Source organism: Choloepus didactylus, chromosome 20 (assembly GCF_015220235.1).
Source record: "Choloepus didactylus isolate mChoDid1 chromosome 20, mChoDid1.pri, whole genome shotgun sequence".
NCBI classification, from domain to species: domain Eukaryota; kingdom Metazoa; phylum Chordata; class Mammalia; order Pilosa; family Megalonychidae; genus Choloepus; species Choloepus didactylus.
In genome coordinates this window covers 23,469,143-23,488,882 of record NC_051326.1, presented here as the reverse complement: position 1 = coordinate 23,488,882, position 19,740 = coordinate 23,469,143, and the positions used below count along the sequence as shown (strand labels likewise).

General features: G+C 42.1%; 1 protein-coding gene across 9 annotated transcripts in view; it reads right to left on the bottom strand.

Annotated features, from left to right (window-relative positions):
• Positions 1-19,740, bottom strand: part of CSGALNACT1 (chondroitin sulfate N-acetylgalactosaminyltransferase 1) — a 369,285-nt gene that overhangs the window by 91,284 nt on the left and 258,261 nt on the right. For 2 of the 9 annotated variants that reach the window (XM_037812681.1, XM_037812682.1), the window contains exons 3-4: positions 13,072-13,412; positions 11,169-12,433 (exon numbers count right to left, since the gene is read on the bottom strand). The exons of 3 other annotated variants lie outside the window; for them this stretch is intronic. The gene's annotated coding sequence lies outside the window, so the exon portion shown is untranslated. Of the gene's footprint in view, positions 1-1,584; positions 1,606-11,168; positions 12,434-13,071; positions 13,413-19,740 lie in introns of those variants that run through there. 4 more of the 9 variants (XM_037812685.1, XM_037812686.1, XM_037812683.1 and 1 more) reach the window with 4 other exon arrangements.

Below are 19,740 nucleotides of genomic sequence, written 5' to 3'. Positions count from 1 at the left end.
TGAATTTTTCCTTTTAAATGACAGGTTCAGGTAATAGAAATGTATGTCAGAAACAAAACGATGCACCTTTACCAGACAAATATTTTGTAAATGATTCCAGTAATCTCATCTGCAGTCAAAATGATAACGACCAGCTGACTACATTGCAAAGGCCAGGAGTATCTGTTTGCACAAGTCAGGAGCGGCTTATCCTTGCATTCTTGCTTCTGTTCACCTGGCAACACAGAATGTCATTCTTAGAAGTAGATGTCACTTTACCAGCTCTGCCACATTCAGGAACGAACACCTTGGTGAGACTTAACCTAATCAAATGTCCAGCTAAGCCACAATGATACCATGCCACCATGCAATCACCCTCTCTGCAGGAATGTTGGGAGAAATAAACATTTATAAAGTATTTACAGACTTGCAGATGGAAAGCACCATGTAATTACCAAACACTATTACAAGTTAGGGATGAACTGAAAATAACAGCTTTATGCGATCACACAGACACTGTGCTACTGTGCTATTTCAAAAACTTAGAAAAGGCACACAGATTTTTAGATTGGTTCAGTCTTTGGCAGGGAATTGGAGTCACAGAAAGAGCGGAGAAGAAGGAGCCCCTGCCAATAAGCAACGCAAACCCCCAAAGATGTTTCTGTGATGCCTATGTCTGAAACACTGGATTTATCTATTAGACGGAAGGGGACATCCAAGTGCAAAGGTTTTACCCATTCTCACATTCCCAGGGTAATAACATGGTGGGGAGAAGGTTTCCTTATATTCCATTGTGAAGGCAAAATACTCTTGTGGAGTAATGCTTTATAAGACCCACCTGGGACCAAGTCTGCCTAAAGCAGGGCTGTTCCAAGAACTCTCAGCCTAGAAAAGGAGCTCTCAGGGCAGACTGACCCTTTGTCAATCATCCGCAGGTCACACAAACCTTAGGAACTATTTTCCTGGGTATAGGTAGGGGGTTGCTTAAGGATCTAACAGTATTTTCTGAACTTTTAAGGCAGGCAGTTTGAAAGACACGTGGATCTGTGGCCCTTGCAACCCATGCCAAGGCATTCAGCATGGAGTGGGTAACTCAAAACTCCTTGTGGAAATCGTCCAACACCCCTGACATCCCACCCAGAAACCATCCTGGATTTCTCCCAGATCTCCAAATAACACAGCAATGACCCAACAATAGGTCAGAGTCACAGGCCACTCCAGCTAGAACTCCATCTTTATAATTCACCCATATAACAAAAAGTTATTGAGCACCTACTAGGTATAATATACTGCATAAGACATTACAGGAGACGAAAAGAGGAACTAAGCATAAATTCCAACCTCAGCAAGCTTATAAGCTTGTAGAGGAACTAAGATCTCAAATAATTATAGTAAGAGTTCCAAACAGACAAATTTCATAAAATAAAGTGTTAATGCCATGTTCCCATCTACCAAATGTATTTGTGTGGAGTGGGGGAGGGACAGAGTTTGGGAAGAGAGGTAGAATTAAATCAAATTTTAAAAAGACAAAAGCTTAAAATAAATGTTAAGAAACATCAATATTTGTTAATAGAAGATACAAAAGTAGCTACCTGTACTGCTTACCATTTTGTCTTAGAGTGGAAGCAGACAGAGGGCAAAACCATGACAGGTCTAAGTTTGATCCTAGTGAACGTTTTGGTCAGGGGAGCTGCAGACTATGACAAAGCGCCTGCCAAGAGGGTTCATTAATGCCCACCAGAAGCTCGTCAGTCCTGAAGAACTCCAGCACAAGCCCTGCTGATGAAACACTGCCAGGGTCAGCAGCAGGCAGAAAGGATGGTGGCTCCATGGCGAGACAGGCCTTGTGAATGATAAAGGAAATCATTCAAGGAGTGGAAATAAATTCTCTGAGACATCCCCACCCCTTGTGCAGGCACAGCCGAAATGGTTGATGGGGGGGGGGGAGAAAACAAGCAGCGTCTCCTGAGTCAGGAAGTGGTAGACCAAGCCCTAACGCTGCAGTGCGAGTCTGATTCACTCTGGCACATACAATCAGCTCTTTGACAGCAAGGGCACAGGCTAATCTTCAGTCAAAGGATTAGCTATACTAATAGAACATGAGCTCAAGTCCTATCTCCATAGCTTGGGTAAACATACCAACTAACAACTATATAAGAAGAACATCACGCAAGGATTCTAAGTCAAAGATTCTTTAAATGCCCTCAAACGTGCATATAAAGCTAACACTGTAAACCTTACTGAAACACATGGCTTCATCTAGAATTCCCACTAGCTCGATTTAATTCTTGTATTTGGGTGTGGCTGCCAGTTTCCAAGATGGCCCCAGTGATACCCACCTTCTGGTACTCATACCCTCAGGTATTTGTCTCCCACACTGCAGCAGGCTTGACCTGCGAGACCAATACCACACGGCAGAAGTGGTGGTATGCCACATGAAAAATGAAGTTATAAAAGCTGCAGCTTCTGTCTTGGATGTCCTCTCTTTAACTCTCTCTAGCTCTCTCTCTTTCTCCCTGCCTCTCCCTGCATCTCTCCTTTTGTGTGTGTATATTGTGCATGTGTGTGTCTTGGATCCCTTTGCAAGCTGCTATGAAGTTATGAGCAGCCCTATGGAAAGGCCCATGTGATGACGAACCCAAGTCTCCAGACTACAAGCACATGAGTGAGCTTGGATGTTCTCTGGCCACGGTGAAGGCTTTAGATGACTGAAGCCAAGAGTTTGATTGCAACCTTGTGAGAGACCCTGAGTCAGAACTACCGGGTTGAGCCACTCCTGGATTCCTGACCCTCAGAAATTATGAGAGAAAAATATTTGTTGTTTAAAACTAAGTTTTGGAATAATTTGTTACATAACAACAGATAATTAATAGACAGGGTCACAGACTTTAGAGTCACATAAAATTCTACCTCCCAACCACACAGAAATTTATAGATTATAAAATGTATATATGTCTTATTCCTATCTTGAGGCAAATGAAAATGAAAATACAACATACCAAAACCTATGAGATACAGCAAAGGCAGTGGTGAGAGAGAAATTTATAGTTCTAAGTGCTTATGTTAAAAAAAGAATAAAGATCTCAAATTAGAGACATAACTTCAAAGCTGGAAAAACTAGAAAAAGAAGAGCACACTAAACCCACAGTGAGCAGAAGGAAGGAAATAACAAAGATTAGAGTGGAGATACATGAAATAGAAAACAAATAAACAATAGAATCAACAAAACCAAAAGTTGGTTCTTTGAGAAGCTCAATAAAATTGGCAAACCTTTAGCTAGACTGAAAAGGAAAAAAGAGAGAGGATACAAATAATGAAAATCAGAAAATGCGGACATTACTACTGACCCTGCTGAAATAAAAAAGACTATAAGAGGATATTATGAACAACTGTATGCCAATAAATTAGATATCCTAGACAAAATGCACAAATTTTTCAAAACACACAAACTATCTACATTGACTCAAGAAGAAAAAATCTCAACAAACTAATTACTAGTAAAGAGATTGAATCAGTAATCAAAATTCTCCCAGCAAAGAAAAGCCCAGGACCAGATGGCTTCACATGGGAATTCTACCAAACATTCCAAGAACACTTAACTCCAATTCTTCTCAAACTCTTCCAAAAAACTGAAGAGGAGGGAACATTCCTTAATTCATTCTATGAGGCCAACATCACCTTCCTACCAAAGCCAGATAAAGATACCACATGAAAACAAAACAACAGACCAATATCTCTTATGAATATAGATGCAAATAATCCTCAATATCATATTAGAAAACCAAATTCAATAGCATATTAACAGAATTACACACCACGATCAGGTGGAATTTATCTCCGGTATGAAAGGTTGGTTCAACCTAAAAAAATCCAGTAATATAATACACCACATTAACAGAATGAAGGAAAAAACATATGACAATCTCAACTGATGAAGAAAAGGCCTTTGAAGAACTACAACACCACTTCTTGATAAAAACAGTTAGAATGCTAGGAATAGAAGGAAACTTCCCCAACATGATAAAGAGCATACATGAAAAACCCACAGCTAACATAGTACTTAATCGTAAAAGACTGAAAGCTTTCCCTCTAAGATTTGGGAAAAGCAAAGATGCCCACTGTCACCTCTGTTATTCAACATCGTACTGGAAGTTCTTTTTCAGAGCAATTAGGCAAGAAAAAGATTTAAAAGGTATCAAAATTGGAAAGGAAGAAGTAAAGCTTACTCTGTTTGCAGATGATATGATCCTATATACAGAAAAATCTACAACAAAGCTCCTAGAGCTAAAAAAATGCATTCAGCAAATGGCAGGGTAGAAGATCAACATCCCCAAATCAGTAATGTTTCTATACACAAGCAATAAACAATCAGAAGAAATCAAGAAAAAATTCTATTCACAATAGCAATGAAAAGAATAAAATATCTAAAAATAAATCTAACCACAGATGTAAAGGACATGTACACAGAAAACTATTTATAGTCTGCTTGTCTTAACCTTGTTAAAAGAAATCAGAGACAACCTAAGTAAATGGAAGGACATTCCATGTTCATGGATTGGAAAACTAAATATCGTCAAGATGTCAATCCTACCCAAAGCAATTTATAGATTCAATGCAATCCCAACCAAAATTCCAACTATCTTCTTTGCAGAAATGGAAAAGCCAATCATCAAATTTAAACAGAAGGGCAAAGGGCCCTGAGGAGCTCCAGACATCTTGAAAAAGAAGAATGAAGTTGAAGGATTCACACTCTCCTGTCCTAAAACTTATTATAAACCACAGTAATCAAAAGAGCATGGTACTCCCGGGGAGGAATGTAGACCCGGCATCGTGGGATGGAGAACATCTTCTTGACCAAAAGGGGGATGTGAAAGGAAATGAAATAAGCTTCAGTGGCAGAGAGATTCCAAAACGAGCCGAGAGATCACTCTGGTGGGCACTCTTACGCACACTTTAGACAACCCTTTTTAGGTTCTAAAGAATTGGGGTAGCTGGTGGTGGATACCTGAAACTATTAAACTACAACCCAGAACCCATGAATCTCGAAGACAGTTGTATAAAAATGTAGCTTATGAGGGGTGACAGTGGGATTGGGAATGCCATAAGGACCAAACTCCACTTTGTCTAGTTTATGGATGGATGTGTAGAAAAGTAGGGGAAGGAAACAAACAGACAAAGGTACCCAGTGTTCTTTTTTACTTCAATTGCTCTTTTTCACTCTAATTATTATTCTTGTTATTTTTGTGTGTGTGCTAATGAAGGTGTCAGGGATTGATTTAGGTGATGAATGTACAACTATGTAATGGTACTGTAAACAATCGAAAGTACAATTTGTTTTGTATGACTGCGTGGTATGTGAATATATCTCAATAAAATGATGATTAAAAAAAAAAAAAAGACAACAGCACAGTCTGCTATGCATCACTCATAAAACCATGTACAGAGCTTCCTCTTAGAACAGATATGAATCTTCTGTGACTATAACAACAAAGAAGCTGACTCAAGCTCCAGATCAACCACGTAGCTGCTGGACATTTTAAAAGCAGGGAAGCAGACACAGATGCGGGAAAAAATTAGCACTCAAGTAGACATGCTTCAGCAGAATTTTGTTACAGAAGTACAATATAGTGGTATTTTTTGCAGTTGCCCAAAATCTACTTCTCATTCTTATGGCAATAGGGCTCCAACTTCCCTTTGGGAGAGCCACGCTTTCATCCCATGTTTTTCAATGAAAGCTGATTCCACTCACAGTACACAAGGATGGAAGACGTAGAACATTTGATCCTCCTTTCCACAGTACAGTTTGAAAACGGTCATATATCTCAAGGCAGGTTCTGTGGAGCCAAGAAGACACAGCTTCTACTTGAGCTCTCAGAAAAGCAAACTCTCCAAGCTGCTGTATATAATGGGAATATGAACTCAGCTCAGAACTGAGAACTGAACCAGCTCTGAGGTAGCAGAGCTAAAAGATGGGTCCCAGTAACAGTGTTTTAGCCCCAAATCAAGCTGTACTTAGAAAGGAACTAGCTCTAGATTTTTCAGTTTACATGAAGCAACAAATTTCCCTTTGGCTTAAGGTAATTAGCCAGTGGCAGGAGAAGAAGTCCTATCAAGATTGGTATTTTCCAATTCAGGAAATATTATTTGAAATAACACCTTCCATACAAAAGTGTCTCTACTCTCCATCTAAATCCATTCTTAAATAGTCAATAACCTTTCAACACCCACATTAATTACTTTGAAATTCTTCTGATTAAACCACCCAATAAAGCACTTGAATATATTCAGTCTTTCCATAGATGCCTCTTAAATTAAATTGAAATCTGGGTATATATCTCAACTGCAATTAGCAAGCCTATGTGCTGCAGTGATTGAAGGGGGAAATCAGTGAACTAGATTCTAACCTCATATGTGGCTTTGGTGGGAAACCCTCTCAAAAGTGTTATTTTCTACCTAGATCCAGAAAGCTGACCCAATTAAATCCATTCTTTGGAAAAGTAGAAATATTATGTGAAAATAGAAAGGTTTGCAGTTTTGGGGTGTATGGCAGTTTGCATTTATTATGTCCCCCAAAATGCCATTATCTTTGATGCAATCTTGTGGGGGCAGACATATTAGTGTTGGTTAGATTGGTATTCTTCGATTGAGTGTTTCCATGGAGATGTGACTCAGTCAACTGTGAGTGAAAGATTTGATTGGATAATTTCCATGGAGGTGTTACCCTGCCCATTCAAGGTGGGTATTAATTGGATCACTGGAGCCGTATAAAGGAGTTCACCAAGGAACCTGGGAGCAACTGAGAGTGACATTTTGAAGAGGAGCTGCAGCTAAGAAAGGACAAAACACCCCAAGAGCAACATTTTGGAGAATGCTATTTTGAATCACAACCTGGGAGCAAGCAGATGCCAGTCACGTGCCTTCCAAGCTAACAAAGGTTTTCCAGATGCCAATGGCCTTTTTCCAGTGAAGGTACCCAATTGTTGATGCCTTACCTTGGGCATTTTATGGCCTTAAGACTGTAACTTTGTAACCAAATAAACCCCCTTTATAAAAGCCACTCCATTTCTGGGGTTTTGCAAAAGGGCAGCATTAGCAAACCAGAACAGGATGGTTCTCCTGTGAAATGATGAGTTTCATTCCTAGTTCTGATCATATCTGTTGTCCATTTCATTCTCAAAAGAAGTGAGACATTCAGTCTGTACATCTTCCAAGGCTACTCGTCCACATGTGTTCTTGTAAAATATTCCACATTTGAGTAAGATGAATACAGTATCAGGGTTTGGTCAAGAAAATAAGAAAATATACAAGGTATTTCAACTGAAAGAATTTAATATAAGAATGGTTATAAAGATACTGGAGAACTGAAAAGGTGAAAAGGGAACACTGAGGCAAGACTAACATGTTAATTATAGGACACAGCTATCTCCTTTAAGGATAGGGGAACAATGGAAAGAGACTGGAGTTGTCAGAATCTAGGAGCTTGAGGAAGAAACCACGTGGAGCTGAGACTCAGACCTCTGAGGAGATGTGCAGCCTGCCTGGTAATGTTATGTTTGATGGGGTGTGAGAAGTTGGTTCTTAGCATGATGAAAAAGAAAAGCTGGAGACTGGAAAACAGTCTCCTGCTGCTAAGATGAGGAGCCCTTGCTAGGACAAGGCTGACAGAAAACAGCCAAGCACACAGGAAAGGGCAAGTCCTTTCTCCCTTTCTCCTGTCTTCTAAAGCCCTCTATTGGTAGAACCCCACTGGGAGCCAGCTGGTAAAGGATGATGCAGTTTCCAGCATCCCAGAAACCAAAACACAAAGAGTGTGAAAGAGTGGGCTTGGAGCTGAGAGACAATGCCTTAGTATTTGACATACAACATTCTTGTAACCCTATTACTCAGATGGAATTAAAATTATAAGTATGTAAATCAAGTGTCCATCACCAGGAAATTACCTAATCCCTCTGTTTTCTGGGGACAATTTTGTTAGTGGGGGGTTTTGTTGTTGTTGTTTTAAATAACATGGTGTGGACAGGATTAATATCAAGGGACCTCACATTTTCTGCACAACTCTGAGGCCTTATTTTCCTGATCAACTTAACTCAAGTCTTCTATTTGTACTGAACCCTTATTCTCCTTGAAGTCTCATCTTAGGAAAGTTTTTTCTTCAACAGTGCATCAACCCAAATATGGAACATGACCATTTGTCCTTTAAATTTCCAAAGGACTACAAACAAAAAACTGTTGTTATTGAAGGTTTACAGAAATAAAAAGTTTTTATGTAATAAAAAAAAAAAAAAAAGAGCATGGTACTAGCAAAAGGACAAATAGACCAATGTAATCAAAGTGAAAGTTCAGAAATCAATCTTAATATTTAGAAACAATTGATTTTTAATAAGTGGGCAAACAAAGACCATTCAATTGGGAAAGAAAATCTCTTCAACAACTGGTGCTAGGAAACCTGGATCTCCATTTGCAAAAACAAGAAAGAGGGCCCCTACCTCCCACCATATACAAGAATCAACTCAAAATGTATCAAAGACCTAAATACAAGAGCTAGAACTATCAAACTCCTAGAAAAAACAGAGAAGCATCTTTAAGACCTTGCATTAAGCAATGGTTTCTTAGATTTTAAACCCAAAACACAAGCAACAAAAGAAAAAATAAATAAATGGGACCTGATCAAAATTAAAAACTTTTGTTCCTCAAAGGATGTTATCATGAGGAACACAATCAGAGAAAACGCTTGGAAACCACTTATCCAATAAGGTTTAACCATCCAAGATGTATAAAGAAATCCTTCAACTTAACAACAAAAAGACAAACAACCCAATATAAAAATGGGCAAAAGACCTGAATAGAAATCTCTCCAAAGAAGATACACAAATGGCCAGAAAACACATGAAAAGAAGCTCAACATCATTAGCTATTAGAAAAATGCAAATCAAAACCGCAGTGAGATACCATTTCACACCCATTAGAATGGCTGCTATTTAAAAAGCAGAAAATAAGTGTTGGAGAGGATGTGGAGATAAAGGAACACTCATTTATTGCTGATGTCAATGCAAACTGGTGGAGCTGCTGTGGAAGACAGTTTGGCGGTTCCTCAGAAAGCTAAGTATAGAACTACCATACAACCTGGCAATTGTACTACTTGCTGTATACCCAAAATAGCAGGGACTTGAACAGATATTTGCACACTGATGTTCACTGTGGCATTATTCACAATTGCCAAAATATGGAAGCAACCCAACTGTCCATTAACCAATGAATGGATAAATAAAATGTGGTATATACATACAATGGAATATTATTCAGCTATAGAAAGGAATGAATTTCTGATATATACAACACTGATGAACCTTGAAGACATCATGCTGAATGAAATAGGCCAGCCAGAAAAGGACAAATATTTTATGATCTCATAGATATGAAACAATTAAAATAAGCAAACACATAGAGTCAGAATCTAGAATATAGTCTACTAGGAGACAGGGTGGGGATAGAGAATGGGAGGTTAAGGCTTAAAATGTACAGGGCTCCTATTTGGAATGATGAAAGTATTTTGGCAACGGATGGTAGTGATGGTAGCACAACATTCTGAGTGCAGTTAACAGCACTGAAACATATCTGAATGTGATTAAAATGGAAATACTAGATAGCATATATAGTAAAAGAAAAAAAAATTTAATCCATAGAACTACAATACACAGTGAACCCTATAGTTAATACTAAAATTAAAAAAAACGTGCTTTCATCAATTGTAACAAATGTCCAAAACCAATGCAAGGCATTGGTGGTGGGATGGTGCACGGGAATCCTCTATTTTATGCCTGATTGTTCTGTAAACCCACAACTTCGCTAATAAATTAAAAAAATTTTAAATATGCCTTATTTCTTATGATACAAGACAGGGTCAGAAAGACATTATTATAATCACTTCTACACTGGGGCATCTGAGGCTCAGAGACATTATGGGCTTGCCCTGTAAGATTCAGAAATGAGACTCAAGCCCATGTCTGTGAATCCAAACTCAAGATGCTTTCTCCCATAGCACATATCTCTAAAAGCCCTCCAACATTTACATGTAAACCATGGTCATTTTCCAAACCCCTCTTCCTGTTAATATCAAGGACTTTGGGAAACCAGTAAAATTAAAGTAAAACTATGAGGATGTCCAGAAGACTAGAGCCAACAACATAAGTGTTGCTGAAAGCAGCTGAGCTTTATGACACAAGGCTCACACAACTTAGAACCAGTGAAGCATACCAGATTGCATCTCTTCTAGTCTTCCTCATCGCAGTAAATGGCACCACACCACTCAAGTTAGAAACTTGAAAACTGTCCAAAGTCCTCCCTCCATCATCTGCAGTTGATTTATCATCAAGTCAAGATGGTTCTACAAATGTATCTCAAATCAGTCCTTGTATCTTACCTCAACCACCACCGTCTCCTGCCTGACCATGTACTTATGGGGCCAGGGGACGCTGGGGCATGGGAGAGGGGGCCAATGGGGTACAGCAAAGGACCCCAAAGATCTCCACACCAGAAGAAAATTCTACAAAACTCAACAAAGGACAGACAAAAGCCCCTATGAGGACTGCAAACGCCTAAGGCTCCCCAGCCCCAACTCCCATTACATTCTGTTTACAGACTTCTCTCTTTTTTTCTTTCTTTCTTCTTTTTTTTTCCATCTGTCTTTTCTTAACAGAAATGACTGTATAAAACCAATGCCAACAACTGGGATGTTGAGTCCACAATGATCTGCCTCTTGGAATCAATTAGTTTAGGGCTGAGGTACTTTCAAAGAAGTGAAAATGCCCTAAAAATGAGCATGACACTAGCTCATAATACCCTCAAATTAACACCCACCTGGAAGCTCTGGGAGCCAGCATTTCTCAGGTACTGCAATTCTTTTTAGAAAGCAGATTTCTTTTTTTTCCTGGAATTCTCATTCAGCATCTATACATGTGCCCAGTGCTCTACAGATTTGTTCCTGACAGCGAATTGGAAAAGTTGAGGCAAGGAGGGAAGCGTATCAGTGCTATTATGTATAAATTAAGAGATGCTGAAGCCGAATCCCAGAGAGAGGAAGGGACTTTCATGCATACGTCAAAAATCAAATATCAAGAGCTGAGTTGGCCGTGAAGCAGTCGGAAGCCTTTTCCCCTGAACCCCTCCAGCCCTGACACCAGGATACCTACCCCGGCACCGAGCAGCTCCAACCCAGCTAGGCATCCACGTCTGCGGCTGCCTCTGTCAGTCTCATCAGTTTCGCTGCTTTTCCTCCTCTGATAAGCTGGCTCCAAACTTATTCATCACAAACAGCACATTCTAGGCAGTACATAATTTTTGTACATGTACCATATATGTAAGTTTATTCATTTACAAATTATATACAAGTTTTATAAATATTATTGCATTACGTAATTACAAAACAATATCCCTAAAATAATGAAGTGTACATTTTTTTAAAAAAAATATTTTCGTCCCTCACTGCAGTGGATCATGGTGGGCTTCCCCAGAGACCTGTGCATTAGTTTCTTATAAGCTTTCATGGGACAGAGTTCCTGCCACGACTGATTCCAGGGTCCCAGAGCTAGGACTCTGCCACCCTCCCCACTCCTCAGGGGACCCCAGCCTCAGGGTGGCTTTCCTGCCTCTGAACCCCGCTATCTCCATCACCAGGTCCCCAATACCTGCTGCAGAACCACACGCCCAGACCGCTGCTGCACCTCTGCCAGAATGCACACCCCTTCCTTCTTAACTGGGATCCTTTGGGGTAGTCCTTTACCATGTCCCTTGGGTCTCCTCTGCAAAGCCCTCCCTGCGGTGTGGTTTCCAGTGCGTGGCCCAGAGCTGGCCCAACGGAAGGACTGGCTGACTGACGACTTCTCGGTCAGGAAGTCCCAGGGCGATGTGCCCTCCCTTCCCTTCATGTCCTGTAAGAATCATTCTGATTCTGTCTCCCCTATTCTGAAACAGGAAAAGGGAACAATGGCAAAAAGAAATTGGGTTCTGCTAATCGGAAAATGAAGGCATAAAAATTAATCACAACTCCCCTTAGACCCTGCCAAAAATTTAGGAAACAGGTCCAATTCCTTTTTGTTTTCTTTGTTTTGACTTGGGTTTTTAAGTTGCTGGTGCACCTGTGTTGAGAAGCCTTGCTCCAGAGGATTTTCCTGTCTATGTAGATAATTTTCAATCCTACCTCATGCCATCTCCAGCCTTGTTTCAGAAAGGATTAAGGCAGCAGATCAGCTTAAGTGGCAGCTGAGTATCTAGCAAGTGAAAAGTGGGAGGCACTCTGGCCTGAGAAGGCACCACTCATGCCACTTAGAATAAAAACCTTTTCCCGGCAGTGAGAAGACTTCAGCATCTATGCAGGGCTGAGTCAGCTGCTGGAACCCTGCAGAGCCACCTGGCAAGTCTCCATCCTGCCGTGCTATTTGAGGCTGGTGGAGCCACCCTGGAACCACAAAGTGAGAACCCCATGAAACCAAGCTTCCGACACCCTCCCCTTTTGCTGATAATTACAACCACTTTTTGAGCATTTACTATGGGCCAGACTTCATACTCAGCATTTTGCAAACATTATCTCATTTAATCCTCAGACCAAGCCTGTGAACTGAAGCTTATTAGCCCTGTGCAAGATAAAGAAACTGAGGCTTAGAGCAGTGAAGTAACCTGCCCAAGCATGCACAGCTGGCAAGGGGCCGAACCCAGCTTCACGCCCAGCTCTGCCAGATCCTAAAGCTCTGCTCTTACCCACCAGGCTCTACTGTTCAACACCCATAATGATCCTGAATTGCTTGCTGAGACCTGTTCCCCATTCTGTACCCAACATGTCCAATCTTTCTTGCATCTGAACTCACGATGAGTCTTCCTATTTATGAGCTTCCCTGGCCCCTCAGATGTGGCATTCAGTACTCTTTCTCTAGCTGTAAGTTTTTGCTTCCCCATTTAACCGTGATTTACATTTCTATATCTCTTCTCCCACTCACACTCTCCAGATAACTAATGCCTCTCCCAGCCGCACCCATGGGAGCCTTGCTCAGACCCACAAGTGCAGCCACGGCCAAATGTCTCTGTCACATTCAAACATACCCACGTGTCAGGTGTAGGACAGCTCAGCTCAACGGCCTCCTGGCAGGTGGGTTTTTAATTAGCTGAGAAGTGTTCTTTGAAAGGAGAAAAAGAAACAACCTCTGGGTCAGTTAAAATGCAGCTTCTCCGTGCTATGGAATTCTCTCCTGCCAAACACTGAGTTCTTCTTCTTTCCTCCAGAGCAAAAGTAGGTGCCCTGCAATGGCCATGCACCGTGTGTCAAACCAGTATCCTCGTGTGCAGGCCAAAGTCAGCCCCGGCCTTGGCGAGGATTCGGGGAAGCGATCCTCTGGGAGAGCAGGTCTGGAGGTCACGCGGCACAGCTTCCAGGAAAATGGATGCTGTTAATTAACAAGGAAGGGACCAATTAAAAGTGAGCAGCGCTCCGCAGCCAAATACCTTCCAGTGAAGCAATAAGCACAGGACCCAGAGCAGAATGCCAGGCGGAGTTGCTGAGCGGTAAATGTCAGCTAAGAGAGGAGGTCGGCCGCTAAAGTGGCACCCAGGGTGGAATGGGAAGTGGGCTCAACTTTACAGTGAAAAGGAGCAGAGAGGGAGGAAAAATGCCTCCTGCCTTTCTGATATTGATCCCCGCACCTTAACAGCAGATAGGAGGAGAGACGAGGAGGGGGGCAATAATGTTTACTGAATGCCTCTATCAGGTACCAGTTGATGGTTTAAAAACATTTAGAACACAGTTCCCAGAACAAAGCATTATGGAGAGCCCAATTCATTAACAAATAAAGGCAATAGTGCCCACTGTGAGGCGAAGGCACGAGCCCTGGAGGGCCTCTGCTGGGCACTGCTGGAGAATCACAGAACGTCAGGCACTGGACCTGCCTTCTCCGCTCAACCTCGTGGTAACTTCAATGGTGAGTCGTTGCTCCCCATTCTCCAAGACAAGGGAAATGGGGCTCAGGACGTCAGGGTGTATTGCCCACACAGCTATCTGCCCCTCACCCCACATCCTAAAACACCACTACAATTATCTATGTCCAACAGCCTAACATTTCAGAGGGAAACAGACCTCCTGCAGGCACAGAATAAAACAAAACGAGCCAAGGGGAGGCCAGTGCCCACCAGAAGGGCAGAAGATTTACAGAAAAAGAGGAGGAAAGCTGAGAACACATGCAGCAGGGAAAGCCTCGGAAATAGGACAAATCATAGCCTCTGAAGAGAAAAGGCAACCCATACACCAGCCTCTAAAAGTGTAAAAAGCACCCTTTGACCTGAAAGCAAGAAGGTGGGAAGAGGATGCTTGTATCCCTTCACCCCTCTCACCTCAGGATCCCCTAGGTGAGACACTCGGGTTTGATGCAAATGGTGACCACTTCCCTGGCACTCCCAGCCACCTAATGGCTAGCATGTGCTCCCCTCTCCCAAGGGTGCCACTCTGCCCTGTTTTCCCCACCCCCCCCAATCCTGGGTGAGCTTCAACCAGCACAAAGGATGAACTTCCCGGATCTCATGAAGAAGAAACTTGCACACCCGGGCTCTCGGTCCCTACCACCACAGACCCAAAGCAACCCCACTTTGAAGCATCCTCAACTGAAGGATGCTGACACCCCCTCCAGTGAGGCCTTTCACCTGTTCTGCTGGTGTGCTTGAGGGGAGAGGGGTTAAGAATGAAACGACGACTTTTAATCAAGACAAAAGACAAACAGACCAAGTCCTCTTGGTTCTCCTCTTTCTTCCCCACCTACAAGGAAGAAATCAGCACACAACAAAGCGGCTTTTTTTTTTTGAAAGTAGCTATTATATAACAAGACTAGAGAAAGCACTTATTGTGTCGAGTTATTTTAGAAACTCCAGGAAGCTAGATCAACAAAGCCTTTTCTCTTTGTGCCATCTGAGTATGGGAATAGAACAAAAAACAGAAAAAATTAACAGAAGGAAACCCAACATTTAAATGCAAGATGCATTATTGTTTTTGATAAAAGTAAGATTAAGAGCTGATTGCAGACAATATTTTAAAGGATGGAGTTGGTGTGGCTCCAACCCACCAGGCTTCTGAATGCCTCTCCTGGAGATCCTTACCCTTCCTTTAGTTTCTCAGTCCTAATACCTGGTGCCAATCCTATTTTGTAGTCAATAAATCCCTGCTAGTAAAGACAGCTACCTGCAGTAAAAATTCTCTTATTTCTGTACACAGATAGATGGCTTAGAGAATTTTTTTAAACCAAGTTGGTTTTACAGTTCGATATTATTTAACATTGCACTATGTTCTCTCTGTATCACTCTTAAAATATTCAATGCTCTTTCTTTAAACCACCATCTTCCCATCTACAATGCCACTCTATCTGCTTTTTCCTCTTACCTCTCTGATGTCTCCTGTGAGGAGGTTCTATTAATATCATACCACTTTGCAGATAAAGAAGTTAAGGCAGAAGTTAATTAACTTTCTCAAGCACCCGGCAACGAATGGCAAAGTTGAGTTTCTAAAGTTTCTAACCCAGACCATGTATCTCTGGAGCCTGTGCTATTGGTCACTATATGTCATGCTTCTTTATAATTTAATACATGCTTTAACAGAGATGTGCATGTCGTAAAGTGAAGCACACAGGCTGAGAAGGGCAGCCTGGTGTGGTTTAGAGGAATTATATTAAAGTTAACCCATTCCTGTGGGTGTGAACCTATTGTAGGTGGGATTTGTTGGTAAGGTTATTCCACTGGGGTGTGGCCCAGGGTGGGTCTTAATGTTCTTACTGGCGTCCTTTATAAATGGGTTGAACACAGAGAGAAAGACACAGAAGCCAGAAGCTGAAAGCAACAAAACCCAGAAGAGAAGGGAGAAACCAACAGATGCCGCCGTGTGTCTTGCCATGTGACAGAGGAGTCCAGGATCACCAGCAGCCAGCCTTCAGGGAGAAAGCATCACCTGACATTGCCTTGATTGAGACATTTTTCTCAGCCTTGAAACAGTAAGCTTGTAAGATAATAAATCCCCGGTGTAAAAGCCAGCCCATTTCTGGTATATTGCTTCCAACAGCCCAGCAGACTAAAACACCTGGAAATTCAGGATATCTCTTCAGGGAATTGTGCTGGAGCATAAAGGGAAAGAGAGGATTAGCTGGGAGAGGTTTTACAGCAAAGGACCCTATGTCATGACAGCAAAATTAAACTTGATCCTATAAGCAATGGTTAGGCAGCTCTCTGAGCTTTTAAACCAGAGAGTCCGATGATGAGAACTGAATTATAGCAAATGGGCAGTTCTGACGTGGCCTGGAGAGAGTAAGGAGGGCACCGAGGAGACCACATAGGAGGCCACTGTGATGTTCTAGATGGAAGGACCTGGCCCAGGGCAACCGCACTAGAAAGATAGACAGGGGTGGGTGGGTGGGTTCAAGAACGATTTCTTGGACAGCATCCACAGGACTTGGAGATCAATCAGACAAGAAGAGAGAAAGAGAGTATCCACCAGGAATAAGGCCCAGGTTTCAGCTTGTGCGACCCAGAGGATGGAGATGCCATTAAAAAAACAGACACATGCAAGAGGAGATTTAGGACGAAGGCGAGTTTGGCTTGATGAGCTGACTTTGAGTTGCCAGCAGGAATGACAAGTAAAAGGGGGCTTGCAACAGAGGGCTCTGCCTGAATTTTTCAAATTATCTGCATAGGCAAACACCTGCTCTGCCAATTCCTCAGGCTTGTTAAGACTTCATATTTACATTTGTTTTGACTCCCTAAGGCACTTTTATAACCTATCCTCTTTTATCCTAACAGTGTAGATTAACAATAGAGTTCAGTGTGTGAGAGCACAGGCTCTGGAGTTCCGACAACCCTGGCTTCAAATCCTGCAGCTCTTTAAGATCCCTCCACCTTTTGTTTCCCATCTGAATTACATGTCTACATTATAAAGTCCAGGTGAGGAGCAAAGGAGATTGTATATATGAAGCGCTCAGCACAGGGCCTGGCACAAAGCAAATACTCAAACAGTGTGAGCCAAAATAAAGTCAAAACCGTATCTGAGAGACAGGTCCAGCACTGGCATCGCTTTACAGATGAGAAAAATGAAGCACCAAGAAATCGCTGATGTTTACACAAAGTTACGGAGCTGGTTAAAAGCACAGTCAGAAATAGAACCCACAACTCGACAAATCACGCTCTTGCCTCCAAATTGTACTCTCAAAATTTTAAATCAAAATGACGCTTTCACATCCGTATCATCCCTAAAAGTCCAGTTTATTTTAAAGAAAACAAAACAATACTGTAGTAAATCTGAAGACTTCAAGGTCCTTCCCAAACTGCCACTTAAAGTGGTACAGACCTCAGTAGAGTTGCTGGGAGATGCGAAAGAGGCAACATGTGTGAAAAGCTTGGCTCTGTCTCCAGGCTCGGAGGAGGTGTATGGGGATGGTTTTCTTTATGTCCCTTTAACATCATTTGGGTCCAGTACTGTATTTCACCCTCTGCACAGGACTGACCACGGGGAGTCCGAGCACAGCCCTACTGAGATCTGAGCTGCAGCCACTTCTAAAGGGACAGCAGATACTGTTTGGTGAGAAATCTCAGAACCTTCTAGGATATTCCTGAATTGTAATTTTCCAGTAGCTCCAAGTGATACGATTCAATACATCCATTTTCTAATTTCCACTGCTGGTAAAAGAGATATTCCTGGGGTTCCAAAAAGAATTTTTTTAAACAATAAAAATTGTTTATTTGCAAAATAAAGCTTCAAGGTCTGTGCACTGAGAGGATTTCCTTGATCCCCTCTTTTGAATACACATCATTATACTGACATACAACAACTCTTCATTCCAAGCTGCCCAGGACAGGTAAAAATGCCTCCTCCAAAAGACACTGTCCCTTCGATGAGGCATGTGAATCTGCAACAATTGCTGGAAATTAAAATGACTATAACTGCACCACAAAGTCTCAAAGGAACAAAACAAAGGGTTCCTGTCTACACTGAGGACAAGCAGCCTTGCAGCAAATGTGAGGATGAGGCAGTGGTTCAAGTGACCATCACTCACTTATTCCACATCCTGCCCCACTCTACAAACAAGGGGCAGGTGTGATTCTTGTAGACTCCATGGTAACCAGCACAGAAAATAACTTTCTTGAAATTCAGTGATGATGCTATAATTAAAATGAATTTTATCTATCCGTTCACCAAACATGCAGTAAAAGCTTACTGTATGAAAAGTACCATGTCAACTCCTATAGGAGATAAAGAGAAGGGCCCCCACAGAGGTGAGGGGCAGTGGGAGGGGCAGGTATAAAGGAAACTGGGATGCTGGGGGTGGGGTGGTGTAGCTGTGATAAATCATTCTCAATATAAGCAAAATGCTGCTGTCATTTACAGGAGAGAAAGATTGTTTCTGGTTGGAGGGATCAGAGAAGTTTCAGTTGAACCTTTCAAAGTGAATAGTATTTATTAGGTAGACATGGGGACACTTGGGAGAATGCCTCAATGATCACAGATATAAAATATGCAGTAGATCTAATTAGGGTTTTTCCATTCCCTCCCTAATTCCACTGTTAAGGATGCATATTGTCTTAATACAAAAGAAAAAAATTAAAGAACTCTAAAAATTCACCATTTTATGGACCATGTCTAGTTATTTTCCAAGATTTATTTTCTGTTATTACCTTCCTCATATGCTCCAGAGAAAGGTAGAAATAGTATGGGCCTTCTCATAGTCTATATTTATTTTTTAATACTACCTCCCTCTCTGTAGAAAGAAGAGTTGGAAATTTTTTTTGAAACCAAGTTAATGGGTCTCAAGATTGATATAAATGCAATTATCCTGTGGAGTAGTGAGTATAAGCAGGGTTCAGCTTTTAATGAACATTGCTTTATCTCCATTAAAAGCCTATATTGAGGGAGAACCTAAGACGGTGGCTAGGAGAGACAGGGCAAAAAACACCTCCGTGAAAAATACTAGACAAAAACCAGAAAGTGACCCAGAACACCAGTTCCAGCGATGCACCAGCTGGACAAGGTCTGCTAAATCCACAGGGACTGTGCACTTGGTGAAACTGGGAGTCTGCGTCCTGAAACGAGTGAGTAAGCTGCTGAATATCCGGCAGCCATGCTGCAGTGTGGGGAAACTGAGGGTTGGCATTTGGAAGCGGACTAGTTCTTTTTTTAAAAAAATGCAAAAGCGGCTGCAGATACGGCAGCGAGAACTGCACCGTGAAGCGCGGCAGGAATAGGCTGTGCGAACACCTCAATATCTGGCGTGGAAGGTAGCCTTTCATGCATCTGCTGCTACTTGTCTTGGAGCAAGGAAGGCAGAGGTTAGCCAAAAGGGGAAAAAAACCACACCCCTCGCAGCCATCTTTCCGGCGGGCTGGGAACACTCCTGCCCAGGCCCAGAGCTGCGCCAAAAAACCCAGTGTGACAGGAAGTGTTTCCAGCAACACACGTACACGCCACAATATCAGGCATGGACATTAGCCTTTCGTGCACCCGCAGCTAATTGTCCCAGAGCTGGGAAGGCAGAGCTGTGCGAAAAAGGGGAAATTAACATGCCCCATACAGCCATCCTTACAGCAGGATGGGAACACCCCTACACAGCCCGGTGGCCCAGAACTTCCCTTGAGGGATGGCACGCACTTATGATGTAGCACAATCTTCCCTCAGCAGAGGCCCTAGAAGGGCATGGCTTGGAAGAGGGATCCACTCGGAAATCCCAGGGACCATACGCCAATACCAAAGACTTG